This window comes from Oncorhynchus masou, chromosome 23 (assembly GCF_036934945.1).
Source record: "Oncorhynchus masou masou isolate Uvic2021 chromosome 23, UVic_Omas_1.1, whole genome shotgun sequence".
Taxonomy (NCBI): Eukaryota; Metazoa; Chordata; class Actinopteri; order Salmoniformes; family Salmonidae; genus Oncorhynchus; species Oncorhynchus masou.
In genome coordinates this window covers 3,960,906-3,980,453 of record NC_088234.1, presented here as the reverse complement: position 1 = coordinate 3,980,453, position 19,548 = coordinate 3,960,906, and the positions used below count along the sequence as shown (strand labels likewise).

Sequence of the window (19,548 nt, the reverse complement as noted above, 5' to 3'; positions counted from 1 at the left end):
TCTCGATTCCCCGCCCCTCTCTCTCTCTCGATTCCCCGCCCCTCTCTCTCTCTCGATCTCCCCCCCCCCTCTCTCTCTCGATTCCCCCGCCCCTCTCTCTCTCGATTCCCCCGCCCCTCTCTCTCTCGATTCCCCCGCCCCTCTCTCTGTCTCCCCCCGCCCCTCTCTCTCTCGATTCCCCGCCCCTCTCTCTCTCTCAATTCCCCGCCCCTCTCTCTCTCTCCCCCCGCCCCTCTCTCTCTCTCTCCCCGCCTCTCTCTCTCCCCCCCCCTCCCTCTCCCCTCTCTCTCGATTCCCCGCCCCTCTCTCTCTCTCGATTCCCCGCCCCTCTCTCTCTCTCGATTCCCCGCCCCTCTCTCTCTCTCGATTCCCCGCCCCTCTCTCTCTCTCGATTCCCCCCTCTCTCTCTCTCGATTCCCCGCCCCCTCTCTCTCTCGATTCCCCGCCCCTCTCTCTCTCTCGATTCCCCGCCCCTCTCTCCCGATTCCCCGCCCCTCTCTCTCTCTCGATTCCCTCGCCAGCCCCTCTCTCTCTCGATTCCCCGCCTCTCTCTCTCTCTCGATTCCCCGCCCCTCTCTCTCTCGATTCCCCGCCCCTCTCTCTCTCTCTCGATTCCCCGCCCCACTCTCTCTCTTCCTCACTCTCGCTCTCGATCCCCCGCCCCCTCTCTCTCTCGATTCCCCACCCCTCTCTCTCTCGATTCCCCACCCCTCTCTCTCTCGATTCCCCGCCCCTCTCTCTCTCCCCCCCGCCCCTCTCGATTCCCCGCCCCTCTCTCTCGTTTCCCCTCCCCTCTCTCCAGAGGCGTCTGGGAGATGCAGCTAAGAAGGCAATCAGTAAGTTGCAGGTCAGGACCATCAGGAAGGGAGACGGGGAGACGGAGTCAGACTTTGATAACTGTGCCGTGTGTATCGAGGGTTACAAACCAAACGACGTGGTCAGGATCCTACCCTGCAGGTAACCAAACGTTAACCCCACTTATAACCATCTACGTCAGGATACTACCCTGCAGGTAACCAAACGTTAACCCTCTACGTCAGGGTACGACCCTGCAGGTAACCAAACGTTAACCCTCTACGTCAGGATCCTACCCTGCAGGTAACCAAATGTTAACCCTCTACGTCAGGATACTACCCTGCAGGTAACCAAAAATTAACCCCACTTATAAGCCTCTATGTCAGGATACTACCCTGCAAGTAACCAAACGTTAACCCCACTTATAACCCTCTATGTCAGGATCCTACCCTGCAGGTAACCAAATGTTAACCCTCTACGTCAGGATACTACCCTGCAGGTAACCAAACGTTAACCCTCTACTTCAGGATACTAACCTGCAGGTAACCAAACTTTGAGCCTCTACGTCAGGGTACTACCCTGCAGGTAACCAAACGTTAACCCCACTTATAACCCTCTATGTCAGGGTACTACACTGCAGGTAACCAAACTTTAACCCTCTACGTCAGGATCCTACCCTGCAGGTAACCAAACGTTAACCCCACTTATAACCCTCTACGTCAGGTTACTACCCTGCAGGTAACCAAACGTTAACCCTCTGATACTACCCTGCAGGTAACCAAACGTTAACCCTCTACGTCAGGATACTACCCTGCTGTTAACCAAACGTTGAGCCTCTACGTCAGGATCCTACCCTGCAGGTAACCAAACGTTGACCCTCTACGTCAGGATACTACCCTGCAGGTAACCAAACGTTGAGCCTCTACGTCAGGATCCTACCCTGCAGGTAACCAAACGTTAACCCTCTACGTCAGGGTACTACCCTGCAGGAAACCAAACGTTAACCCCTACGTCAGGACGTTAACCCTCTACGTCAGGATCCTTCCCTGCAGGTAACCAAACGTTAACCCTCTACGTCAGGATACTACCCTATAGGTAACCAAACGTTAACCCCACTTATAACCATCTACGTCAGGATACTACCCTGCAGGTTATCAAACGTTGACCCTCTACGTCAGGATACTACCCTATAGGTAACCAAACGTTAACCCCACTTATAACCATCTACGTCAGGATACTACCCTGCAGGTAACCAAATGTTGACCCTCTACGTCAGGATACTACCCTATAGGTAACCGAACGTTAACCCCACTTATAGCCCTCTACGTCAGGATACTACCCTGCAGGTAACAAAACGTTAACCCTCTACGTCAGGATACTACCCTGCAGGTAACCAAACGTTGAGCCTCTACGTCAGGATCCTACCCTGCAGGTAACCAAACGTTAACCCTCTACGTCAGGATACTACCCTGCAGGTAACCAAACGTTAACCCCACTTATAACCCTCTATGTCAGGGTACTACACTGCAGGTAACCAAATTTTAACCCTCTACGTCAGGATCCTACCCTGCAGGTAACCAAACGTTAACCCCACTTATAACCCTCTACGTCAGGTTACTACCCTGCAGGTAACCAAACGTTAACCCTCTGATACTACCCTGCAGGTAACCAAACGTTAACCCTCTACGTCAGGATACTACCCTGCTGTTAACCAAACGTTGAGCCTCTACGTCAGGATCCTACCCTGCAGGTAACCAAACGTTGACCTTCTACGTCAGGATACTACCCTGCAGGTAACCAAACGTTAACCCTCTACGTCAGGGTACTACCCTGCAGGAAACCAAACGTTAACCCTCTACGTCAGGATCCTTCCCTGCAGGTAACCAAACTTTAACCCTCTACGTCAGGATACTACCCTATAGGTAACCAAACGTTAACCCCACTTATAACCATCTACGTCAGGATCCTACCCTGCAGGTAACCTCATGTTAACCCTCTATGACAGGGTACTACCCTGCAGGTAACCAAACGTTAACCCCACTTATAACCCTCTGCGTCAGGATACTACCCTGCAGGTAACCAAACGTTAACCCTCTACGTCAGGATACTACCCTGCAGGTAACCAAACGTTAACCCCACTTATAACCCTCTACGTCAGGTTACTACCCTGCAGGTAACCAAACGTTAACCCTCTGATACTACCCTGCAGGTAACCAAACGTTAACCCTCTACGTCAGGATACTACCCTGCAGGTAACCAAACGTTGATCCTCTACGTCAGGATCCTACCCTGCAGGTAACCAAACGTTGACCCTCTACGTCAGGATACTACCCTGCAGGTAACCAAACGTTAACCCCACTTATAACCCTCTACGTCAGGATACTACCCTGCAGGTAACCAAACGTTAACCCTCTACGTCAGGATATTACCCTGCAGGTAACCAAACGTTAACCCTCTACGTTAGGATACTGCCCTATAGGTACCCAAACGTTAACCCTCTTCGTCAGCATTCTACCCTGCAGGTAACCAAACGTTAACCCTCTACGTCAGGATACTACCCTATAGGTAACCAAACGTTAACCCCACTTATAACCGTCTACGTCAGGATACTACCCTGCAGGTAACCAAACGTTGACCCTCTACGTCAGGATACTACCCTATAGGTAACCAAAAGTTAACCCCACTTATAGCCCTCTACGTCAGGATACTACCCTGCAGGTAACCAAACGTTAACCCTCTATGTCAGCATACTACCCTGCAGGTAACCAAACGTTAACCCTCTACGTCAGGATACTACCCTGCAGGTAACCACATGTTAACCCTCTACGTCAGGATACTACCCTGCAGGTAACCACATGTTAACCCTCTATGACAGGGTACTACCCTGCAGGTAACCAAACGTTAACCCCACTTATAACCCTCTGCGTCAGGATACTACCCTGCAGGTAACCAAACGTTAACCTTCTACGTTAGGATACTACCCTATAGGTACCCAAACGTTAACCCTCTACGTCAGAATACTACCCTATAGGTAACCAAACGTTAACCCCACTTATAACCCTCTACGTCAGGATCCTACCCTGCAGGTAACCAAACGTTAACCCTCTATGTCAGGATACTACCCTGCAGGTAACCAAGCGTTAACCCTCTATGTCAGGATACTACCCTGCAGCTAACCAAATGTTAATGCTCTATGTCAGGGTACTACCCTGCAGGTAACCAAACGTTAACCCTCTACGTCAGTGTACAACCCTGCAGGTAACCAAACGTTAACCTTCTACGTTAGGATAATACCCTATAGGTACCCAAACGTTAACCCTCTACGTCAGTATACTACCCTGCAGGTAACCAAACGTTAACCCTCTACGTCAGGATACTACCCTATAGGTAACCAAACGTTAACCCCACTTATAACCCTCTGCGTCAGGATACTACCCTGCAGGTAACCAAACGTTAACCCTCTATGTCAGGATACTACCCTGCAGGTAACCAAACGTTAACCCCACTTATAGCCCTCTGCGTCAGGATACTACCCTGCAGGTAACCAAACGTTAACCCCACTTATAACCCTCTACGTCAGGATACTACCCTGCAGGTAACCAAAAGTTAACCCCACTTATAACCCTCTGCGTCAGGATACTTCCCTGCAGGTAACTAAACGTTAACCCTCTATGTCAGGATCCTACCCTGCAGGTAACCAAACGTTAACCCTCTATGTCAGGCTCCTACCCTGAAGGCAACCAAACGTTAACCCTCTACGTCAGGATACTACCCTACAGGTAACCAAACATTAACCCTCTACGTCAGGATACTACCCTGCAGGTAACCAAACGTTAACCCTCTACGTCAGGCTCCTACCCTGAAGGCAACCAAACGTTAACCCTCTACGTCAGGATACTACCCTGCAGGTAACCAAACGTTAACCCTCTATGTCAGGATCGTACCCTGCAGGTAACCAAACGTTAACCCTCAACGTCAGGGTACTACCCTGCAGGTAACCAAACGTTAACCCTCTACGTCAGGGTACTACCCTGCAGGTAACCAAACGTTAACCCTCTACGTCAGGCTCCTACGCTGAAGGCAACCAAACGTTAACCCTCTACGTCAGGATACTACCCTACAGGCAACCAAACGTTAACCCTCTACGTCAGGATACTACCCTGCAGGTAACCAAACATTAACCCTCTACGTCAGGATACTACCCTGCAGGTAACCAAACGTTAACCCTCTACGTCAGGATACTACCCTATAGGTAACCAAACGTTAACCCCACTTATAACCGTCTACGTCAGGATACTACCCTGCAGGTAACCAAACGTTGACCCTCTACGTCAGGATACTACCCTATAGGTAACCAAAAGTTAACCCCACTTATAGCCCTCTACGTCAGGATACTACCCTGCAGGTAACCAAACGTTAACCCTCTATGTCAGCATACTACCCTGCAGGTAACCAAACGTTAACCCTCTACGTCATGATACTACCCTGCAGGTAACCACATGCAGTGATACTACCCTCAGGTAACCGCATGTTAACCCTACATGCCTGGAATCGAACCAACGTCTGTAGTGATGCATCTAGCAGGATCCTATGCAGTGCCTCGTTAACCCTCTATGTCAGGATACAGCCTGCAGGAATCGTTAACCCTCTATGTCAGGATCTACCCTGCAGCTAACCAAATGTAATGCTCTATGCACTCCGATGCAGTGCCTTAACCCTCTGTCAATACAGCCTGGAATCGAACCAGTTAGGTCTGTAGTGATGCGTCTACGCACTACCCCAGATGCAGTGCCTTAACCCTCTGTAGGATACAGCCTGGAATCGTTAACCCCAGGGTCTGTCAGGATACTCTAGGCACTAACCCTCTATGCAGTGCCTTAGGTTAAAAACACCTGCTGTTATTCAGTGCCAGGAATCGAACCATTTATTTTTTTTTTAACTAGGCAAGTCAGTTAAGAACTCATTCTTATTGCAATGACGGCCCCTACCGTACAATGGGTCTGTAGTGATGCGTCTAGCACTCCGATGCAGTGCCTTAGGCCGCTGTGCATCAGCCTGGGACTCTAACCAGGGTCTGTACAGCCTGAATCGTCTAGGTCTGTAGTGATGCAGTGCCTTAGGCCGCTGTAATACAGCCTGGAATCGAACCAAGGTCTGTAGTGATGCGTCTAGCACTCCGATGCAGTGCCTTAGGCCGCTGTAATACAGCCTGGAATCGAACCAAGGTCTGTAGTGATGCGTCTAGCACTCCGATGCAGTGCCTTAGGCCGCTGTAATACAGCCTGGAATCGAACCAAGGTCTGTAGTGATGCGTCTAGCACTCCGGTGCAGTGCCTTAGGCCGCTGTAATACAGCCTGGAATCGAACCTTGGTCTGTAGTGACTCCGATGCAGTGCCTTAGGCCGCTGTAATACAGCCTGGAATCGAACCAGGGTCTGTAGTGATGCGTCTAGCACTCCGATGCAGTGCCTTAGGCCGCTGCTCCACTCGGGAGCCCCAATTTGTGCTAAAGCTCGTTAGTGACTTCCTTTAAAAGGAGAAACAACAAAATGGTTTCCATGAATTCATCTGGACACATAAGACTGTAAAAACGGTTAAATATTTTCTTCTTTCTCTCTTGAGTGGAAGGTCGGGGTCCAGAACATCATTTGTGGACTGCAAATTGACCCCAAGAAGCACCCCCAAAACAGATGGTCCAGAACATCATTTGTGGACTGAGCTGATTTCCTGTTGTATTTGCAGACTTATGTCCACCAAAAATAAATAAAAAAAATGTAAAAATTTTTGGGGGGAAAACTTGGCGGGAGGGCAAATAAAACCACACGTGGGCCAAATTTGATTCGCAGGCCGCCAGTTGCAGAACCCTGTACGAAAAATACATATTGAGCAAATTCTTTGACCTGTAATATGTCATTTGGAAGTTTTGATGCAAAGTTATCCTTGGACCAGAAGTCATTTTTTGGGCATTTGAGCTGAAAGTGGTCGCAAATGCTGCTACTTGGACACTAGAATTGAACTTTATGAAACAAAACGATTTATTGTTGAACTAGGACTCCTTGCACTACATTCTGATGAAAGATCATCAAAGGTAAGGGAATATTTATGTTGTAATTTTGTATTTCTGTTGACTCCAACATGGCGGAGAAATATTGTTTCGTCTGAGCGCCGTCTAAGATTATTGCATGGTAGGCTTTTTTCGTAACGTAAAAAAGAAATGTGACACAGCGGTTGCATTAAGAACCAGTGTATCTTTAATTATATGTATAACATGTATCTTTAGTCAAAGTTTATGAGTATTTCTGTTATCTGGCGTAGCTTTCTATAATTCCTCCGGATATTTTGGAGGATTTTCTGAACATGGCGTCAATGTAAACCGAGATTTATGGATATAAAATGCATATTATTGAAAAAAACAAATGTACTGTGTAACATGTCATATGACTGTCATCTGATGAAGATTTTCGAAGGGTTAGTGAACGATTTTTTTTTTAAATCCTGCTTTTGTCATTTTATCTTTTGCTGGAAAAAATGGCTACGTTTTTTCTTTGTTTTGGTGGTGGTCAAACATAAATATATGTTGTGTTTTCGCCGTAAAACATTTTAAAAATCTGACACGCTGGGTAGATGAACAAGGTGTTTATCTTTCATTTGAGGTTTGGACTTGTTAATGTGTGGAGGTTAACTTCTTGGAACTCTAGGGGCGCAATTTCATTTTTGGATGAAAAACGTTCCCGTTTTAAACAAGATATTTTGTCACAAAAAGATGCTCGACTATGCATATAATTGCTACTGTTCGAAAGAAAACACTCTGACGTGTCCAGAAATACAAAGATCTTCTCTGTGCGTGCCCTTTAACGTGAGCTTCAGGCAAAACCAAGATGAGATGGCATCCAGGAAATGACAAGGATTTTTGAGGCTCTGTTTGTCATGATCTCCTTATATGGCTGTGAACGCAAGAGGAATGAATCAACCCTCTCTGTCGTTTCCCCAAGGTGTCTGCAGCATTGTGACGTATTTGTAGGCAGATCATTGGAAGATTGACCATAAGAGACCACATTTACCACGTGTCCGCCCGGTGTCCTGCGCCGAAATTGGTGTGCAAAAGTCACCTGCCAGTATTTTTCCAAGGAATACAGAGAGGAAAGCAAGCTTCCACGAACTGCATGTCAATGAAGAGATATGTGAAAAAACACCTTGAGGACTGATTCCAAACAACGTTTGCTATGTTTCGGTCGATATTATGTAGTTAATCCGGAAAAAGTTTTACGTTGTAGGTGACTGCATTTTCGGTTCGTTTCAGTAGCCAGGCGCAATGTAGAAAACGGAACGATTTCTCCTACACACAGACGCTTTCAGGAAACACTGCGCATTTGGCATGTGACTGAGAGTCTCCTCATTGAAAACATCAGAAGCTCTTCAAAGGTAAATGATTTTATTTATTTGGTTATCTGGCTTTTGTGAAAATGTTGCGTGCTAGATGCGTTAACGTTACATTATGCTAATGAGCTTCAGGCTATAACTGTATACAGGTTTTTTTCATAGCCAAACGTGAACAAAACGGAGCGATTTGTCCTACACAAATAATATTTTTTTGAAAAACTGCACATTTGCTATGTACCTGAGAGTCTCCTCATTGAAAACATCCGAAGCTCTTCAAAGTTAATGATTTTATTTATTTGGTTATCTGGTTTTTGTGAAAATGTTGCGTGCTAAATGCTACTCAAAATGCTATGCTAGCTTTGCATACTCTTACACAAATTAGTCAATTTTTATGGTTCAAAAGCATATTTTGAAAATCTGAGATGACAGTGTTGTTAAGAAAAGGCTAAGCTTGAGAGCAAACGCATTATTTTAATTTTATTTGCGATTTTCAGAAATCGTTAACGTTGCGTTATGCTAATGAGCCTGAGGCTTTAGTCACGATCCCGGATCCGGGATGGGGAGTTTCAAGAGGTTAAATATTTCGGAATAATATTTTTGCATTCCCTGCGCCACCTTTTCAGCTGAACGGGGGGGTGGAGTTCCCGTAGGGGAACCAAGGAGACTGGCCCTTTAATATCTCCTTTTTGTTCAGTAAATCAGGAGTTAAACGAGGTTAAAAGGAGACTGGCTTTATTACACCTGTTTATAACACATTTGTAATCCTTTTTTTATAAACACTTGAGAAACTGTTATAAACACTTACCCTGCTACTAAACCTACCTCAAGCACTCGTGTCGTAAACCTCCCGTTATGAACGTGTTACCGATTCATTATGAATGGTTTTATAAAAGCCATGGTTGTGTTTCTCCTCTCAGACATCTGTTCCATAAGAACTGGGTGGACCCCTGGCTGCTGGATCACAGGACCTGTCCCATGTTATAGACCTGTTATAACCTGTCATAGACCTTTTTATAAACATGTTATAACCTCTATCTCCTCTCAGACATCTGTTCCATAAGAACTGTGTGGACCCCTGGCTGCTGGATCACAGGACCTGTCCCATGTGTAAGATAGACATCCTCAAAGCCCTGGGCATTGCTGTGAGTCATTTCAGAATCAAAGTCACTCATTCAAATGAATCAAATGCTGCTTTTTTTTCTTCTGTTGGTCACCATCAGATTTGAATTGACTCAAATGAATCTAAACTTGACTCCCTCGCTGGACTCAAATGAATCTAAACTTGACTACCTCTCACCAACACCATTGAATATGTTTGAACTGAACCCACATATACTGAACTGTTTCTCTCTCTGCTCTTTCACTGCTCTCTCCTCCCCTCCTTACTCTCTCTCATCCCCTCCCCGTCTCTCTCATCCCCTCCCCGTCTCTCTCATCCCCTCCCCGCCTCTCTCATCCCCTCTCTCCATCCCTCCCCGCCTCTCTCATCCCCTCCCCGTCTCTCTCATCCCCTCCCCCCGCTCATCCCCTCCCCGTCTCGCTCATCCCCTCCCCGTCTCTCTCATCCCCTCCCCGTCTCTCTCATCCCCTCCCCGTCACGCTCATCCCCTCCCCGTCTCATCTCTCTTCTCTCCCTCTCTCTCTTCTCTCTCCCCTCCAGTTAAATGCAGACTGTCTGGATGACCTGCCCTTGGACTATGAGATGGTGGGTGGGGTGGGGGTGGAGGGTCTGGTCCTGGAGGCTGTGGTGTCGGCGGGATCCAGTGACGGGACCATCAGTGAGGGGGGGTCGGTGGTTCTAGACCCGGGGATGCGGAGGGTGGGGCTACCCCAAGACTACCATGACCCAGACCCTCTGAGGGACAGTCCCATTACTGTTACTACTGATACCCACACAGGTGAGACTACTGATACCCACACACACAGGTGAGAGAAAGGGTGGGGTGCAGCACTCATAGTGCCACCTGGTGGTTACTTTATGAATTGCACACTCTCCCTCACATCCCCCCCTCTCCCTCGCATCCCCCCCTCTCGTCTCACACCCCCCTCTCCCTCACACCCCCCCCCTCTCCCTCGCATCCCCCCTCTCGTCTCACACCCCCTCTCCCTCACATCCCCCCTCTCCCTCGCATCCCCCTCTCGTCTCACACCCCCTCTCCCTCCATCCCCCTTCTCCCTTGCACCCCCCTCTCGTCTCACACCCCCTCTCCCTCGCGCCTTCTCCCTCGCATCCCCCCTCTCGTCTCACACCCCCTCTCCCTCGCATCCCCTTCTCCCTCGCATCCCCCCTCTCGTCTCACACCCCCCTCTCCCTCGCCTTCTCCCTTGCATCCCCCCCTCTCTTCTCACACCCCCTCTCCCTCGCGCCTTCTCCTCGCATCCCCCCTCTTGTCTCTCATCCCCCTCTCCCCCCCCTCTCCCTCGCTCTCCCCCTTCTCCCTCGCATCCCCCCTCTCGTCTCTCATCCTCGTCTCTAGGTGAACTCCTGCCCGTGACGAGCAGTGCGTCCCTGGTGTTCGCTGTAGAAACGGGGCTGTCGGACGAAGACCTTTCACTGGAACAACCAGCCCCTGCTGGGGACACCAAGTCCTGAGACCCGGGCCACACCAGGACCAGAACAAGGTCTTACCGGGGTGAGTCTGGGTTACCTTGGTTCTGTATTGTCTTGACTATACTTGGGACAAATCTAACTTGGGACAGAGGACAGAGACATACCTGTAGGCTGGATAAACCTGCCTGGAATGGGCCTACCTGGATAAATCTACCTGGAATGGGCCTACCTGGATAAACCTACCTGGAATGGGCCTACCTGGATAAATCTACCTGGAATGGGCCTACCTGGATAAACCTACCTGGAATAAACCTACCTGGAATGGGCCTACCTGGATAAACCTACCTGGAATGGGCCTACCTGGATAAACCTACCTGGAATGGGCCTACCTGGATAAACCTACCTGGAATGGGCCTACCTGGAATGGGCCTACCTGGATAAACCTACCTGGAATGGGCCTACCTGGATAAACCTACCTGGAATGGGCCTACCTGGATAAACCTACCTGGAATGGGCCTACCTGGATAAACCTACCTGGAATGGGCCTACCTGGATAAACCTACCTGGAATGGGCCTACCTGGAATGGGCCTACCTGGATAAACCTACCTGGAATGGGCCTACCTGGAATGGGCCTACCTGGATAAACCTACCTGGAATGGGCCTACCTGGATAAACCTACCTGGAATGGGCCTACCTGGATAAACCTGTCTGGAATGGGCCTACCTGGATAAATCTACCTGGATAAATCTACCTGGAATGGGCCTACCTGGATAAACCTACCTGGAATGGGCCTACCTGGAATGGGCCTACCTGGATAAACCTACCTGGAATGGGCCTACCTGGATAAACCTACCTGGAATGGACCTACCTGGAATGGGCCTACCTGGATAAACCTACCTGGAATGGGCCTACCTGGATAAACCTACCTGGAATGGACCTACCTGGAATGGGCCTACCTGGATAAACCTACCTGGAATGGGCCTACCTGGATAAACCTACCTGGAATGGGCCTACCTGGATAAACCTACCTGGATAAACCTACCTGGAATGGGCCTACCTGGATAAATCTACCTGGAATGGGCCTACCTGGATAAACCTACCTGGAATGGGCCTACCTGGATAAACCTACCTGGAATGGGCCTACCTGGATAAACCCACCTGGATAAACCCACCTGGAATGGGCCTACCTGGATAAACCTACCTGGAATGGGCCTACCTGGAATGGGCCTACCTGGAATGGGCCTACCTGGATAAACCTACCTGGAATGGGCCTACCTGGAATGGGCCTACCTGGATAAACCTACCTGGAATGGGCCTACCTGGATAAACCTACCTGGAATGGGCCTACCTGGATAAACCCACCTGGATAAACCCACCTGGAATGGGCCTACCTGGATAAACCCACCTGGATAAACCCACCTGGAATGGGCCTACCTGGATAAACCCACCTGTGAGTGATTCCAGATGAAACAAGGACAAAAAAGAACCACATTTGTGGGATGTTCTGGAAATCGTATCCATAGAATAGAATGGTCCTTTTTGGAGGAAGGAATTATTCACATTTTTTACATTTTGTATCTAAAGCATAATTTAAAAAAATAAAGTATTAATCAAATGTGGCATATTTCTGACATTTTGACCTTACCCAGTCCTCCTGGGAAACTCCATAGTGTTCCATCTGTAGGCGCTCCAAAGCAACAATTGGTGTGTTTTGTAATATGAGCCGTACCTACGCGGATAAACCCCATATGGGTTTGGACACCATGTATAGTGTACGCTAGAGATGCAACTCTGTGGCCTTGCCTACGTAGAGAATAGACTCAGCTGGTGATGGAGCGATCTGACTGGTTAGTTCCCGTTTCCTGGTGGGGTTCTTCTGTGTGTCAATGAAGAGGTTCCTGTCACCTGGAGCCCTGGAAATGTTTCACAATAAGAGTTCTGATCTCACACACACACACACACACACTGAGCAGTATGGAATCAACAGAACCTTTTTGTGAATCTTTAAACCAGATTTCTAAAACTACTATTTTGAAACAGAACTTCCAAGAACTGGAGCCTATATGACGGTGGACATTTTATTTTGAAAAAGCCTCAAAAGACCTCTGGGAGATGTAGTCAGTGAACTGAGCACTGCCTTCCCTTTACTATACTTAGGTTTTTCTGTCTGGGCTGACACGGTCTCTACTACTGGTAACCATGGATAAGAGCACACCACTCCATAGTGCAGTATTGTTGTAGTAAATGCTATTTTTAAAGTAGAACGTCAGTATTCTCTCCTTCAGTCTACCTGTGTATATTCTATGGTTATATATCTGGAAGAAGTACGTTCTTTTATCCTCCGTCCGTCTGTCCGTCCGTCTGTCTGTACCTGTACGATGATCTCACAGTAAAGCGTTGTTTTATTTTCTGTTTGGTTTTTTTACTACCCTTTTCTGACTTAATTGGCCAATCAGAGTTGGTTGTGTTATTTATGTTCTTGCCCAATAACTCCCCTTTTTTGACAATCAGATGTTACAGCAATGCTCTGGAATGTTCTAGAATCCTCCTCAGAACCTCCTCTGGAACGTTCTAGAATCATTCTCAGAACCTCCTCTGGAACGTTCTAGAATCCTTCTCAAAACCTCCTCTGGAACGTTCTAGAATCCTTCTCAAAACCTCCTCTGGAACGTTCTAGAATCCTTCTCAGAACCTCCTCTGGAACGTTCTAGAATCCTTCTCAAAACCTCCTCTGGAACGTTCTAGAATCCTTCTCAGAACCTCCTCTGGAACGTTCTAGAATCCTTCTCAGAACCTCCTCTGGAACGTTATTTGTTGGGTGTTTTGGGTGGGAGGGACTGGCTACAAAATAACATGTCTGTGTATTCTCAATGGCACCCTATTCCCTATACAGTAACACTACTTTTGACCAGAGCCGTATGCTCACTGAGTGTGTGATGGGAAAGAGAGTATTATTATTATATTAGTATAGTATTATAACAACTATTTTGATAAAAACATAAATGTTTTATTTTTGTACCGACACAAAGAGAGAGTCACCGTATTACTGACCTGAAACAAACAGCTCGACGATGACTCAATAAAATATATTCTGGATCGAGGTGACAAACGATCTTTGTGTGTGTGTGTGTGTGTGTGTGTGTAGATAAATAGCCAAGCGTGAGTTGAACTAGGCACTTGTTCACTCCCCTCAGGATTCTGAAAGTGTTGGTCTGAACTGGATGGTTTCCAATGAGAGGAGGGGAATAGATGTGATACGGTACCGTGTTTGGCAACAGCAGGAACCGAGTCACCGGGATCCTCCCGCTGCCCTACAGAGGCTGTGTGTATAATGACAACCGGTTCTGTTAAGAGCACACATACAGCTTTAGGGTGTGTGTGTGGGGGGGGGGGAGAAAACACAAATAAATGACAGAGAGATCCCCCACCTCCCCTGAGGAACAACCATATTGAGGTTATGTACAGAGAGAGATCCCCCCCCACCTCCCCTGAGGAACAACCATATTGAGGTTATGTACAGAGAGAGATCCCCCACCTCCCCTGAGGAACAACCATATTGAGGTTATGTACAGAGAGAGATCCCCACCTCCCCTGAGGAACAACCATATTGAGGTTATGTACAGAGAGAGATCCCCCACCTCCCTGAGGAACCCTGAGGAACAACCATATTGAGGTTATGTACATATTGAGGTTATGAGAGAGATCCCCCACCTCCCCTGAGGAACAACCATATTGAGGTTATGTACAGAGAACAACCATAGAGATCCCCCCACCTCCCCTGAGGAACAACCATATTGAGGTTATGTACAGAGAGAGATCCCCCCCACCTCCCCTGAGGAACAAACATATTGAGGTTATGTACAGAGAGATCCCCCCACCTCCCCTGAGGAACAACCATATTGAGGTTATGTACATATTGAGGTTATGAGAGAGATCCTCCCTGAGGAACAATCCCCCCACCTCCCCTGAGGAACAACCATATTGAGGTTATGTACAGAGAGATCCCCCACCTCCCTGAGGAACAACCATATTGAGGTTATGTACAGAGAGAGATCCCCCACCTCCCCTGAGGAACAACCATATTGAGGTTATGTACAGAGAGATCCCCCCACCTCCCCTGAGGAACAACCATATTGAGGTTATGTACAGAGAGAGATCCCCCACCTCCCCTGAGGAACAACCATATTGAGGTTATGTACAGAGAGAGATCCCCCACCTCCCCTGAGGAACAAACATATTGAGGTTATGTACAGAGAGAGATCCCCCCCCACCTCCCCTGAGGAACAACCATATTGAGGTTATGTACAGAGAGATCCCCCACCTCCCTGAGGAACAACCATATTGAGGTTATGTACAGAGAGAGATCCCCCACCTCCCCTGAGGAACAACCATATTGAGGTTATGTACAGAGAGAGATCCCCCACCTCCCCTGAGGAACAACCATATTGAGGTTATGTACAGAGAGATCCCCCACCTCCCCTGAGGAACAACCATATTGAGGTTATGTACAATCCCCCATATTGAGGTTATGTACAGAGAGAGATCCCCCACCTCCCTGAGGAACAACCATATTGAGGTTATGTACAGAGAGAGATCCCCCACCTCCCTGAGGAACAACCATATTGAGGTTATGTACACCTCCCCTGAGGAACAAACATATTGAGGTTATGTACAGATCCCCCCACCTCCCCTGAGGAACAAACATATTGAGTTATCCCCCACCTCCCTGAGGAACAACCATATTGAGGTTATGTACAGAGAGAGATCCCCCACCTCCCCTGAGGAACAACCATATTGAGGTTATGTACAGAGAGAGATCCCCCACCTCCCCTGAGGAACAACCATATTGAGGTTATGTACACCTCCCCTGAGGAACAAACATATTGAGATGTACCCCCACCTCCCCTGAGGAACAAACATATTGAGGTTATGTACAGAGAGAGATCCTCCACCTCCCTGAGGAACAACCATATTGAGGTTATGTACAGAGAGAGATCCCCCCACCTCCCCAGTGGCCCATTCGGATGCTGTGTCGTCACACACGAGGGGCTGGGCGATTTTATTTTTATTTTGTATTTTTTTTATATCAAACTCATTTCAATTGTATGTTTTTTTTGTGTGATATTCCAAATGCCTGTATTGACAAAAACATTATTCTGTGTTTTGGGGGGTTGTTTTTTTTGCCTGAGAGTTTGTCATCTTGTCTCGTCTTCTTCGCTCCTTCTGCTGTGTGCATCTTCGCTCATGGTAGCCAGGTACTATTCTACTTGCTGTTTGTCTTTTTAAACATAAAAAAAAATAAAAACTGTGCAATAAGCATAAAGCACTATTGTATAAAGAATTGTCAACTCATTCTAACTCTGAGAAATAAGGCCAACTGATTTTCAACGTGACCGTCCTGTTCAAACAGTCCAGCGTGTTTCATTTGAGAGATTTTGTTGACGACACCTGTTATTCAATATTCTATCATGCCTGCTTTCCAGAAGTTGGTCATTGTTCGTTGAATGTGCGTTTTATGCATGGTACTGGTCACGGTTCTAATAAAAAGGACATTTTCATAGACTTACAAGCGAGATCATTGATTATTTGCAACAACAAAACAAAACAAAACAAAAACAAAAAGCAGGTTTAAACTATTTTGATAAAACTATACAGTTATTAGTGTGTTTTATGGTTGTGGAAGGACTTATTTTTGACCGAGGTATGATTTCACAAACCCAGAACTTTAGACTATTGCTTTCTGTTTTGTGTTTTACCTTTTTAAAATGACAGTGTTATTTAAAGAATTATTATTATTATTATTTTTAAATGTTTAGGTATGATTTTTAGGCCGTATTACCACAGCCAGGTCACCCATGACAGAAGTCATTATTCGATGTCTGAGGATGTCGGGGAAACGATGTGGGAACCGACCACTAGGGGCAACAGTGAGCGCTGTTACCTTCAGGTAGGTAACGGCAGCCTCTGATTCCAAAGGTTGCATCATAATGTTGGTTTAAAAAATAAAATAAAATGTTTTGAGTCTATCCCAAACCTTGGCCCTAGCCTTAAAGATAAACGTTTATCCACTAACTCTGATTGGTTAAAGGTTGGGCACTAACTCTGATTGGTTAAAGGTTAGGGACTAACTCTGATTGGTTAAAGGTTAGGCACTAACTCTGGTTAAAGGTTAGGCACTAACTCTGATTGGTTATCTTAAACACTGTTTTGTGTGTTTGGAACAACTTCAAAATTGTGACATTTTGAAAAACATGGATCAACATCCAATTGCGACGTGAGACTGTAAATCAGCCCGGCCCTACGTCACAGGCCGGGGGCGAATCACACGCTGAGACACATCTTCTGTGATCAGAAGGGCTCTGGCTATGACAGGACAGGTAATGAAGCTTGCCTGTGCCTGGCGATCATCGACGAGACGATAGAGAGAGACAGCCAATTATGTGTCTCCGTGCAAACACAACCCCTCCCCCTGTCAAATTGACAGGCGTGAGAGAGAGAGATCATAGACATGTCTTTCTAAAAAGCTGGGCTCTGCTTTGTAAGCTCCTATGTTCTCCTCCCCTGCTATTCAAATGACTTCACTCCCAAAGGATTTGACTGTGAGATCAGAGAATAGACCCGGCCACCTGTCAGGCAGAGCGTCAACAACAATCCTCACAACTGCGTGGATTTGGAATCGTACACCAGGGCCAGTAGTCATAAAGCCTCTCAGGGTAGGAGTGCTGACCTAGGATCAGTTTAGGCTTTAGCCAATCTAGCCACTAACTGAATACAGGCCCAGGACATGTTGGCTGAAGCTTGTGCTGATCCTAGATCAGCACTCCTACTCTGAGAGGATTGATACATGTTTACCTGATCCTAGACATTTTATGTTTGACCTTTTTATTTTAACTTGGCAAGTCCGTTATTAACAAATTCTTATTTACAATGACGGACATTTTATGTTTGACACCGCAAGTCCAAACCCGGACGACACTGGGCCAATTGTGTGCCCAGCGTCTATGGGACTCCCAACCACGGCCGGTTGTGATTCCGCCTGGATTCGAACCAGGGTATGTAGTGAAACCTCTAGCACTGAGATACAGTGACTTAGAATGTTATGCCACCCGGGAGCCCTGGGGGGGGCTGAAGAGAGAGATTATAGGAGCCCTGATGAGAGAGATTATAGGAGCCCTGATGAGAGAGATTATAGGAGCCCCGAGGGGGGACCTGATGAGAGAGATTATAGGAGCCCCGAGGGGGGTGACTTGATGAGAGAGATTATAGAAGCCCCGAGGGGGAGCTGATGAGAGAGATTATAGGAGTCCCGAGGGGGAGCTGATGAGAGAGATTATAGGAGCCCCGAGGGGGACCTGATGAGAGAGATTATAGGAGCCCCGAGGGGGTGATCTGATGAGAGATTATAGGAGCCCCGAGGGGGTGATCTGATGAGAGATTATAGGAGCCCCGAGGGGGACCTGATGAGAGAGATTATAGGAGCCCCGAGGGGGACCTGATGAGAGAGATTATAGGAGCCCCGAGGTGGGGCGACCTGATGAGCGAGATTATAGGAGCCCAGAGGGGGACCTGATGAGAGAGATTATAGGAGCCCCGAGGGGGATTATAGTTCCCTCTTTCCCCAACTACTCCCGGTATGATTCAAGGTCGGACGTCATTTTCAATGAGAGGAGTGGGTTCGTTTCCACCGTGTATTTCTTGCCCTGAATCCATTACTTTCAAATCGATGAGGGAGAGGGAACAAGTGCACACTTCCAGGGGGGGGGGTAGAAGTTTAGAGGATTGGGTATCCATCCCTAGAGTCGTCCACATAAAGGGAGTGGATCATCAAGGCTCTCTGCAATCCGACCGCCTGACAGTTAGTTACGACCCCTCCTCTTCCGTGGTGTTTGTAACCATGGTAACGGCACGGTTGGTGTTTTGGGGGCATCCAGAATTTACAGAATTAGTAGTATGGGTGTCCACACACACACACAGGGTACACACACACACACACAGGGTACACACACACACACACAGGGTACACACACACACACACAGGGTACACACACACACACACAGGGTACACACACACACACACAGGGTACACACACACACACACACAGGGTACACACACACACAGGGTACACACACACACACACAGGGTACACACACACACACACAGGGTACACACACACACACACAGGGTTCACACACACACACACAGGGTACACACACACACACACAGGGTACACACACACACACACAGGGTACACACACACACACACAGGGTACACACACACACACAGGGTACACACACACACACACAGGGTCACACACACACACACAGGGTACACACACACACACACAGGGTACACACACACACACAGGGTACACACACACACACACAGGGTACACACACACACAGGGTACACACACACACAGGGTACACACACACACAGGGTACACACACACACAGGGTAAACACACACACACACAGGGTACACACACACACACACAGGGACACACACACTACACATGAATAAAACACACAGGGACACACACACACAGGGTACACACACACACAGGGTACACACACACACACACAGGTACACACACACACACACAGGGTACACACACACACACATGAATAAAACACAGGGACACACACACACAGGAATACAAACACACAGGGTACACACACACACAGGGTAAACACACACACACACAGGGTACACACACACACATGAATAAAACACACACACACAGATTATCATGAACACAAACACACACAGGGTACACATTAACACACAGGGTACACACACACACATTACACACACACAGG

General features: G+C 47.7%; 1 long non-coding RNA gene and 1 pseudogene across 1 annotated transcript; both read left to right on the top strand.

The window, feature by feature from the left end:
- The window catches only part of LOC135510186 (RING finger protein 150-like), a 34,562-nt pseudogene extending 23,541 nt beyond the window's left edge, over positions 1-11,021 (top strand).
- Positions 11,022-15,363: 4,342 nt separating this feature from the next.
- LOC135509878 (uncharacterized) lies at positions 15,364-15,729 on the top strand. Its single transcript, XR_010451003.1, has 3 exons — positions 15,364-15,391; positions 15,475-15,578; positions 15,705-15,729. It is a non-coding gene; the product is annotated as an uncharacterized LOC135509878 (long non-coding RNA).
- Positions 15,730-19,548: the final 3,819 nt, after the last annotated feature.